A 9416-nucleotide genomic window follows, 5' to 3' on the forward strand; every position below is an offset into this window, starting at 1 on the left:
GTGTGTGAAGATGTGTCAATGAAAATAGTAAAAAAAAAAAAACCAGGAAGGAGCTGCCAGTGGCTCAGCCAGCTCAGGGAAGGGTGGGGGCCGCCCCAGGCCCAGACCCCAGGCATAGGGATGCATGCCGCGCAGAGAGATAAATTAATGCAAATAAATATAGCTCAGTGAAGGGGGCTGCCCGGAGCCGAGGGCCACGCGGGGGCTCATGCGCTCTCCACTCTCTCCACAGCCGACACCCTCACTCCCCGGAAAGCCGCACAAGGAGAGGCCCCCGACTCCCCAGGTACGTGGGGGACACCCTGGCCCATCCGCCCCACGTGCCCTGCTCCCCACCTGCCATCTCCCCGCGTGGGGTGGGAATGGGGCGCCAGCCACCCCTCCCCAAGGCCGTCTCCTGGGGCTCACCGCAGGGCTGAGCTGGGGCAGGAGGTCGGGGTCGTGGTTCGAGCCCAGCCCTGGCCACCCTGCACGGTGGCCTCTCCTTGCCTGCGCGTCCTTTACTTGGAGGCAGGCCCGGGGCCTCGGCTGCTCTCAAACCAGCAAGTAGGGCGCTGTTCCCCCCAGACCTCCGTCCGGAAGGGCCGCGGGCTCAGGCTGTCCCCCCCCTTCCCTTGCCCCGAGGCTGCGGTCACCTCCTTGAGCCAATGAGCGGCCAGGGCCGGGAGAGGGCGCGACCCAGCGCTCAGCAGCCCGCACGGTTGGGGCTCCGGCATGTGTGTGACCCCGCGCCGGGGCCGTTTGTGGATACACTCAGCGTGGCGGGAAACGGGCTCCCCCCGCCCCACTCAGCGCTCGGACTGTCCACAGGTGTCCTCTTTGCAGTCTCTGCAGCGCCACGTTTCCCTCCTTTTGTGCTTTTTGTGGTGGTGCCGCCGTTTCTCATGGCCCCGAGGGCAGGGCTGGAGGCTGTCAGGGACAGCGGGGGCCGTGGGGGCAGCGCGCCCGCTGGGCACCTGCTGGCCAGTTCTAGGCCTTCGGCTGGGAGCATGGTGTCCATGAGTCAGTACCATCTGTGACACACGTCACACAAGGCCACGTCCCTATCAGTTCATGAAAATGTCCCCAGAGGTTGCAAGAACCCCACCCTGTGTGTCCCCAGGTCAGCGGGTCAGGCTTTGTGAATTCGGGGACCCAACACAATTCAGGGACCCTGGTGGGCTAACAGGGACCGACGTAACTGCTGCATTGGCGCGCCGACTGCTGGGCCACGCTGAGGCCACTCACTCAGCTCCCGTGACCCAGCTTGGCGGTGACTCCTAGAGTCCTCCAGCAGCGCCGCCCCACCCTCCTGCCTGGAGGACGGGGATCCTGGGGTGCCTGGGGGTCCGCTGGCTTCCCTGACCCCCTAGGCAAGCTCTGGGGGCTGGTGGCATCGGGGGGTGTCGGGGGGCTGCTGACAGCCACGAGGGTGAGGTTGTTCCCGCTGGGCGGGGCTGTCTCCTTAGGAGGAGCATTTGAGCCGAGACCTGAACCCCCTGAGGGAGCAGGCCAGGCAGCGGGGTCCGGGCAGAGGGGCTGGCAGTGGGGGCAGGTGTCAGGGTGCACAAAGTCCCTGCCCCCTCCTCCAGCTCCCTACGCCCTCCACCTCTGTGCCTCGCACTCTCTATTCCTTGGGGGGAACCTTCCTCCTGCCCTCCAGGGCTCCGTGACGACTCACCCCCTCCAGGAAATCTTCCCAATGTCCCCAGCTGGGTCAGGGTCCACATTCTGAGTCCCACCTCCCCCTCGCCTCCAGGCCCTGGGCCATGGCTGGTGGGTCTCCCTGCAGGGATGGAGGGGCCCAGCGGCACCACGTGGTGCTCAGGTATCCAGTGTGGATGCGGCTGAGTACGCGCAGGGCAGGAGGGGCAGCCCCCACTCAGACCTCTCCCCGCCTCGGTGTCCTCACCCACAAATCCGGGTGGCGACGGTTATGACCTTGCGGAGCACATGTGTGAGTGCAGCTAAGGCCCAGCCGCCTGGCCCGCAAGTGCTCAGGGACTCAAAGCTGCAATCGCTCTTACCATCACTTATTCATTCAACCAACCTCCCCACAAGTCCTTGCCCCAAGGATTCCGGGTCCAGGGCTTACAGGGGTGGTGGGAGCCAGGGGGCGGGGCGGGGCTTCCGCCTGGGCCGGGCGGGGCGGGGCGGAGGGAGGGGTTCCCGTCCCAGGCGCCGGGGATGCGGGGGCTGCGGGCTGCGGCGGAGGAGCGGGGCGCGCCCCCTGCTGGCCGGCTCTGGGAGCGCGCGCACCGGAGAGCCTCGGGCGCTGGCGCGGGGTGGAGGGGGCCGGGCGGGGAAGGGGGAGACTCCCGCCCGGAGCAGGTCCCCAGACGCAGGGCGCGCCGAGTGGTTGGTGTTGCCCTAGAGGTCGGGAACAAGGAGGCCTCTCGCTCCCCCCACCCCAGAAACTGGGGCTAAGTGGACCAGCCCTGCGCCCCGGGATTCCAAGGTGGGGATTCCCGAGCCCCCGGCTCCTGCCTTCTGCTCCCTGCCTGCAGTGGGGCGAAGCGCTGGGGTTCTGCAGGCGCGTTTCCCTCCCCAGCAGCAGCTCCTGCTCATTCCGGAAGCTCCGCCCACCAGCAGGTGTGATTCCAGATCCGCGCTTGAGCGCTGGTGGGCGAGGCTGGAGGAACCCTCCAAGTCTGCCTATTCCCTTGACTCACTGAGAGACTGATACCAACAGTGCACCCTCCTGTTGCCAAATGCACGTTCGTGTGAATTTGCTTTCTTGGAGTTGTTTCCCTAGCAGGGAGTTCAGGTGAGGCTCGCAGAAGGGAAGGGAGTTTTCCCAGGAAAGGCAGTCCAGAACATGTCCGTCGGGGACCACCGGCGGGGCGTGGGGCTGGGGCAGTCCCAGAGCAGAGGGTACAGAGGAACCCAGGTCAGAGCTGCAGGAAAAGGACGTCCCCACCCCCCCATTTTCACCTGGTGCAGCCCCACCCTGCCCTGAGCTGACCACAGCAGCCACTGGACAGCCTGGAGGAGCCAGAGACAGGTGCCCATGCAGTAGCACCCAGGCTGGGGTGGGCATCAGGAACCCTGGGGCGGCACCAGGCGAGCCCTGGGCCCTGGAATCCCACCAGGTGTCGCAGGCAGCCAGACATGTTCCTTGTCCGTGTCTAGAGCCGGCGCCTGTGGCTTTGGCTGGACACTGCGGAGGGTGCAGGGTTGGGTCTGGAGGTTGGGAGGGAGCTCCGGCCCCTAGAGCTTTCCAGCTGGGAGACGCTCAGAGCCCGCCATACCCAGTCCTCTCCCATTTTCAGGGGAGATGAGGCCCTCGTGACCCCGTCGGCCCCCCTGGGCCAGAAACAGAAGTGGGACCATGCAAGGCCAGGGTTTGGGTGCAGGCCCCACAGCTGGGTGGGCGAGCCTGTGTGTGAACACGCTTTCAGCTGTGACAGGGGGCGGAGGGGGGAGGAACGTCCACACCGTCTTGGCAATGACCCAAGATTGGGAGCAGCACGCAGATCGGGCAGCACCCACCCGAGAGCGGTGGGGGGAAGGGCAGCTGCTGCGGGGCAGTGCCCTGACCGGCTGGCCCCAGGTTCCGTCTCACACGGGGTGGGGTGGGGTGGGGGTCTAATGGGTGTCAGGGAGCCACGGGCCCATGTGGGCTGCCCACCCCGTCTCACGGGCTCCCTCCGACCCCGGATGGGCCCATCGCCAGGCGTGGCTTCTGTGCAGTGCTGCAGGGTCCCTCCACGGTTCCACCTTCTCGGAGGCCCCTGGGGTCAGTTGCTTTTCTTCTGGAAAATCCTTTCTGGGCACCGGGGCTATGCCCAGTGCAGTGACCCAAGTTACCTTACTCAGCTGTTCCCCTTTGGTCACTTCTCCAGTGACCACAGTCTGGCCTCCTCCGAGGGCCTCTTTGCTGTCAGGCAGGTGAGTGGGCTCGGCCTGTCCATTTGTCCCTTTTCATTTTCATTTCCCTTCTTGATTTCATGGGGTACAGGGTGGCGGGTCACCCACACCGCTGAGGGACAATGGGTCTGGCCTCTGTCCACGAAGGGAGGCTGCTAGTTTTATTTTTATTCATGGTCTTGGGGCACTAGAGACTGTCCTGCCTCTCTTCACTTCCCTCTGATTTGCTGCCCTTCGAGCAGCCGTCTGTCTTGAGGGGTGTTGAGGAATTTGAAGAAAACCTTGAAACACGGTTTGTGCAAGGAATAAAAACGTACAGACGGATAATCACAATGAACAGCATGAACCCAGAGGGTACTAGTTTGTCCCGTGTCCACTGACCCAAGCAGCTTGGTCAGGATGTCACCTGTCGCTGACATGTTCACCCCTGGATGTCATGTCTCACGTAGCCACAGACATTTTGAGATCAAAAAGACATCATTTGGGGGTTGATTTTTGGAAGGTGAAATGTCTGAAGTTGCCAGATTTAAACATTTTGTGAAACAATATTTGGTTGCCTATTTAAACAAAGTGACAATAAAAAATGTTAGAAGTAGGTAGAGGACCAAGTGAGAAGCAGCATCCAGGAACAGGGCGCTTGGCCCCTCCCTCAGAGTGAATGGAGACAAGAAATATGATGTTTCTGTTTGTTGTAGCTAGGGTTCTCAGAGAAACAGGATCAGCAGGAGATATCTGTAAATATAAAACGTGTAAAAGTGCCTCACGTGCCTGTGGGGTGTAGACTTGGAGGTCTGCAGGGCAGGCCGCAAGCCGGCAGCTCCCAGGAAGGACCTCGGTGAACTCTCAGGAGACGCTCGCTGGCTGAAGCAGGAAGAGTGACCTGACCGTCTCTAACGAATCTTCCTGAAAGCCTTCCGGTGATTAGATTAAGCATCACTCACTGCAGAGGACACACCCCTTAGCCGATTACAAATGCAGTCAGCTGTGGATGTAGCCGGCGTGCTCATGATTTAAGTCCATGCACTGTCCTCAGAGCAGCAGACAGGCCAGTGCTTACCTGACCGGACACCGGGCCCCACCACCTGGCCAAGCTGACGCAGGGCCCTGACCATGGCAATGCCCGAGAAAAGCGCAGCTTCATCCAGCACTGCTCGCACATTCTCAGGGTGCTGACAGAGGATGAGAGGGGGACCCAGAGACAGGAGCTGCTGTGGCCACTCAAGGAGCCCTCGAGCACAAGCTGGCAGCTTTCCAGGTGCTGGAGGAGCCAAAGAAGCAGGCTGCGGGCAGTCCCTGTGGGCCCTGACCGCGGGCTGCTGTGTGGGGCTGCCCCAAGCCTTTTCCCTGGTGTCAAACAGCATCATGGATCCCTTGATCTCCTGGCGGAGGCGGCCCTGCTGGAACCGGGAGCCAAGCACAGGCTCGGCTGCCCCTGAGGGTGCCACGTTGCCGGAAGCATGCATCTGCCTTCTGCTGAAGCTCCACTGCCCGGAGCAGCCCTGTCGTCGGACCCTGACGGAGCTGCTCCTGCAGGTTTCCTGCTCGCTGACGCCGGGCAGACCCCGGCCCTCATCACAGCCCCCGGGCAACGTGGGTCTTGGCAGATTCCTTGAAAAGGGGAACAAATCCATTGTCAAGTACAAGACAGCATCTACTCCTTCTGCCTTCCTGGCGCTGCTGCCACGGGCACTGACGAAGAGAGGCAGCGCGCCAGTGCCAAGGACAGCCTCATGGAGACGGGCGACTCCTTCAGATTCAGGATGGTGGCCTTGGCCTTTTGGGGGCAAGTGTGACGGGTCAGCTCGGCTCTGACACCCAGACGGCAAATGCAGCTGGGGCTGCCTCAGTGTCTGCGCGGCCTCCCCGGAGCGGTGCCGTGTCCTGCAGGAGGGCTGCGGGCAGAAGGAGGCTGGCGGGTGGCCGGGCGAAGGCGCTGGACGAGGGAGACAGTCACAGCCGGTTCCGCGTCCCATCGAGCAGCTCCCGAGTCCCCGACCAACTCCGTGGGGCTGGTGCACAGAAGCCGTGAGCAGAGAAAGTGACCCAGAGACTGCGGGGAGGGGAGGGGAGGCTCGTAATAAATTCGTCGAAGCATAAAAAAAGAAAAAAAAAGAGTAAATAGAGGAGATAATGTGATTCTTCTTAAAAAAAAAAGTTTCTTCAAAAGTGAGAAGACTTGTTCATAAAACAATAGAGGATGAAATGGTCATTATAAAAAACCTAGGAGATTCTTCTGATAATTTACAGAACCGCTGCCTTCTAGGTAGATCACTCAGAAAACCCTTTTACCAAGAGCAGATCAATAACCCACGATAATTTTATCATTTTAACAAAGAAAAACAAATTCTAGTTTTGCATGAAGAGACTGTCTGATAAAAACACTCTTAAAAATCTTGTAATCCTATCAAAATGCTATCCAGCCTTGACCAAGCAAATGAAATTCCTTTTCTGTAAAACTTCAACAACTTTCTATTTCCATTCCATTTTTATCCTACACATTTCTGTTTCTCATCCTGCCACAAGCCGTCTTTTTACTTTAGGATAAAACTACTCTTCTCTGCTTGTGAAAAAAAAAGTTCTTGTCAACTTCATCAAGATGACATCCTGCAAAACACAATTACTCTTGAAATGAAATTTATCAGAATAATCATACAAATTTACATTTTTCATCATCTTCAAGTTCTAATAGATATAATGCTAGCTTCTTTGATCAGGAAACCTGTCTCAATTTAGGAACATAGCCAAGTACTTATTGTATTGTACTTATTGATTACTCAGAAGACATAGCTGTTTTTATTTAACCAACAAATCTTATCTGCCAAGAGTTTACCTAAATTACACAAACTACGATTTATAAAAACATTTGAGTTTAGTTCTACAAATACTCTTTTTTTCATTGGAAATATTAGACGTTCAGTTTCCATAATTCCTGAGACTTTAGGAATATTAATTTATGTGTAAGCACCTATTTATCCTTAAGCCAATATGAATAGAGCTCTTTTAAGGGGTTGTGTTTTTTTTTCAATCTACTCAATTTATTTTATCCTTTGTCCCCCCTATTATTTGTTTATTTTTTATCCATATTTTTTACTCATCTGTCCATACCATAGATTAAAGGAGCATCAGACACAAGGTTTTCACAATCACACAGTCACATTGTGAAAGCTGTATCATTATACAATCATTTTCAAGAAACTTGGCTACTGGGACACAGCTCTGCAGTTTCAGGTACTTCCCTCCAGCCACTGTAATACACCAAAACCTAAAAAGAGAATATCTATATAATGTGTAAGAATAACCTCCAGGATAACCTCTCAACTCTGTTTGAAATCTCTCAGCCACTGACATTTTATTTTGTCTCATTTCTCTCTTTCCCCTTTCGGTCAAGAAGTTTCTCTCGATCCCTTGATGCTGAGTCCGGGCTCATCCCAGGATTTCTATCCCGTGTTGCCAGGAAGGTCCGCACCCCTGGGAGTCATGTCCCCTGAAGAGAGGGGGAGGGCAGTGAGTTTGCTTATCGTGTTGGCTGAGAGAGAGAGAGGCCACATCTGAGCAAAAGAAGAGGTTCTCAGGGGGTGACTCTTAGGCCTAATTTGAAGTAGGCTTGGCCTATCCTTTGCAGGAATAAGTTTCACAGGGGTGAACCCCAAGATTGATGGCTCAGCCTGTTGATTTGGTTGTCCCCACTGCTTGCAAGGATACCAGGAATTCTCCAAATGGGGAAGTTGTATTTTCACCCTTTCTCCCCATTCCCCCAAGGGGACTTTGTAAATACCTCTTTATTCACTGTTCAAATCACTCTGGTATTTATCAGGGCATCACATTAACCTGGACAAACCAACAAAACCTCATGCCCTATTCAAGATTCCATGTACTTATGGTGTTCAATTAAACTGCCCATATAAGTTAAATGAGGAATTGCACTAGTCAAAATATAAATTTTGTACCAAATAAAATTTCTTGCTTTAGTCTCACACAGAGGTTGAAGTTTTAAAATATGAATGACCATCTATTTTCAACATCCTGCAATATTGACATTCCTTTCTTAATTTGTACATTTAGTCACTATCATTGTGCACTCTAGGCATTCCTAGATTATACCATCTCAGTCTTTGTGCTCTATCTTTCCTTCTGGTTTCATTTGTGCTCCATCCCTCCTCCCTCTATCCTTCTCACATGCAGCTTCATTCAGTGTGCTAACATTATTGTATTACAGTTAGGTGGGATTGTGCTGTCCATTTCTGAGTTTTTACAGTCAGTCCTGTTGCACAATCAGTGTCCCTTCAGCTCCAATTACCCAAAATCTACCCTATTTCTATCTCCTGATGGTCTCTGCTCTTAACTGAAATTCTCCAAGTTTATTCACCAATGTCAGTTCATATCAGTGAGACCATATGGTATTTGTCCTTTTGTTTCAGGCTAATCTCACTCAGCATAATGTCCTCAAGGTCCATCCATGTTCTTACATGCTTCGTGACTTTATTCTGTCTTACAGCTGCATAATATTCCATCGTATGTATGTATCACAGTTTGTTTAGCCACTCATCTGTTGATGTTCATTTGGGCTGTTTCCATCTCTTGGCAATTGTAAATAATGCTGCTATAAACATTGGTGTGCAAATGTCCATTTGTGTCCTTGCCCTCATGTCCTCTGAGTAGATACCTAGCAATGGGATTGCCAGATCATGTGGCAGTTCTATACTTAGCTTCCTGAGGAACCGCCAAACTGCCTTCCACAGCGGTTGTACCATTTGACATTTCCACCAACAGTGGATAAGTGTGCCTCTTTCTCCACATCCTCTCCAGCACTTGTCGTTTTCTGTTTTATTGATAATGGCCATTCTGGTGGGTATGAGATGATATCTCATTGTGGTTTTGATTTGCATTTCCCTAATAGCCAGGGAAGTTGAGCATCTTTTCATGTGCCTTTTGGCCATTTCTATTTCCTCTTCTGAGAAGTGTCTGTTCAAGTCTTTTGCCCATTTTGTAATTGGGTTGTCTGTCTTTTTGTTATTGAGTTGAACAATCTCTTTGTATATTCTGGATACTAAATCCTTATCTGATATTTTATTTCCACATATTGTCTCCCTTTGTGTAAGCTGCCTTTTTTACTTTCTTGACAAAGTTCTTTGATGCACAAAAGTGTTTAATTTTGAGGAGCTCCCATTTATCTGTTTCTTTCCTCAATGCTCATGCTTTGGGTGTAAGATCTAGGAAACAGCCTCCTAGTATAAGATTTATATTTCCCTACATTTTCTTCTAAACGTTTTTTTTTTTTTTAATGTGGAACGCTTCATGAATTTGCATGTCATCCTTGCGCAGAGGCCATGCTAATCTTAGTATATGTGCTGCCGAAGCAAGCACTCTTCTAAAAGTTTTATGGTCTTAGATCTAATGTTTAGGTCTTTGATCCATTTTGAGTTAATTTTTGTGTAGGGTGTGAGATACGGATCCTCTTTCGTTCTCTTGCATGTGGATATCCAGTTCTCCAAGCACTGTTAATTGGAGAGACTGTTTTGTCCCAGGTGTGTTGGTTTGACTGCCTTATCAAAGATCAGTTGTCCATA

At 53.5% G+C, this 9416-nt stretch overlaps 1 pseudogene; it reads right to left on the reverse strand.

The window, feature by feature from the left end:
• Positions 1 to 9126: 9126 nt before the first annotated feature.
• On the reverse strand, positions 9127 to 9213 carry LOC143660454 (U6 spliceosomal RNA; annotated as a pseudogene).
• Positions 9214 to 9416: the final 203 nt, after the last annotated feature.

Source organism: Tamandua tetradactyla, chromosome 16 (genome assembly GCF_023851605.1).
Source record: "Tamandua tetradactyla isolate mTamTet1 chromosome 16, mTamTet1.pri, whole genome shotgun sequence".
Lineage (NCBI taxonomy): Eukaryota > Metazoa > Chordata > Mammalia > Pilosa > Myrmecophagidae > Tamandua > Tamandua tetradactyla.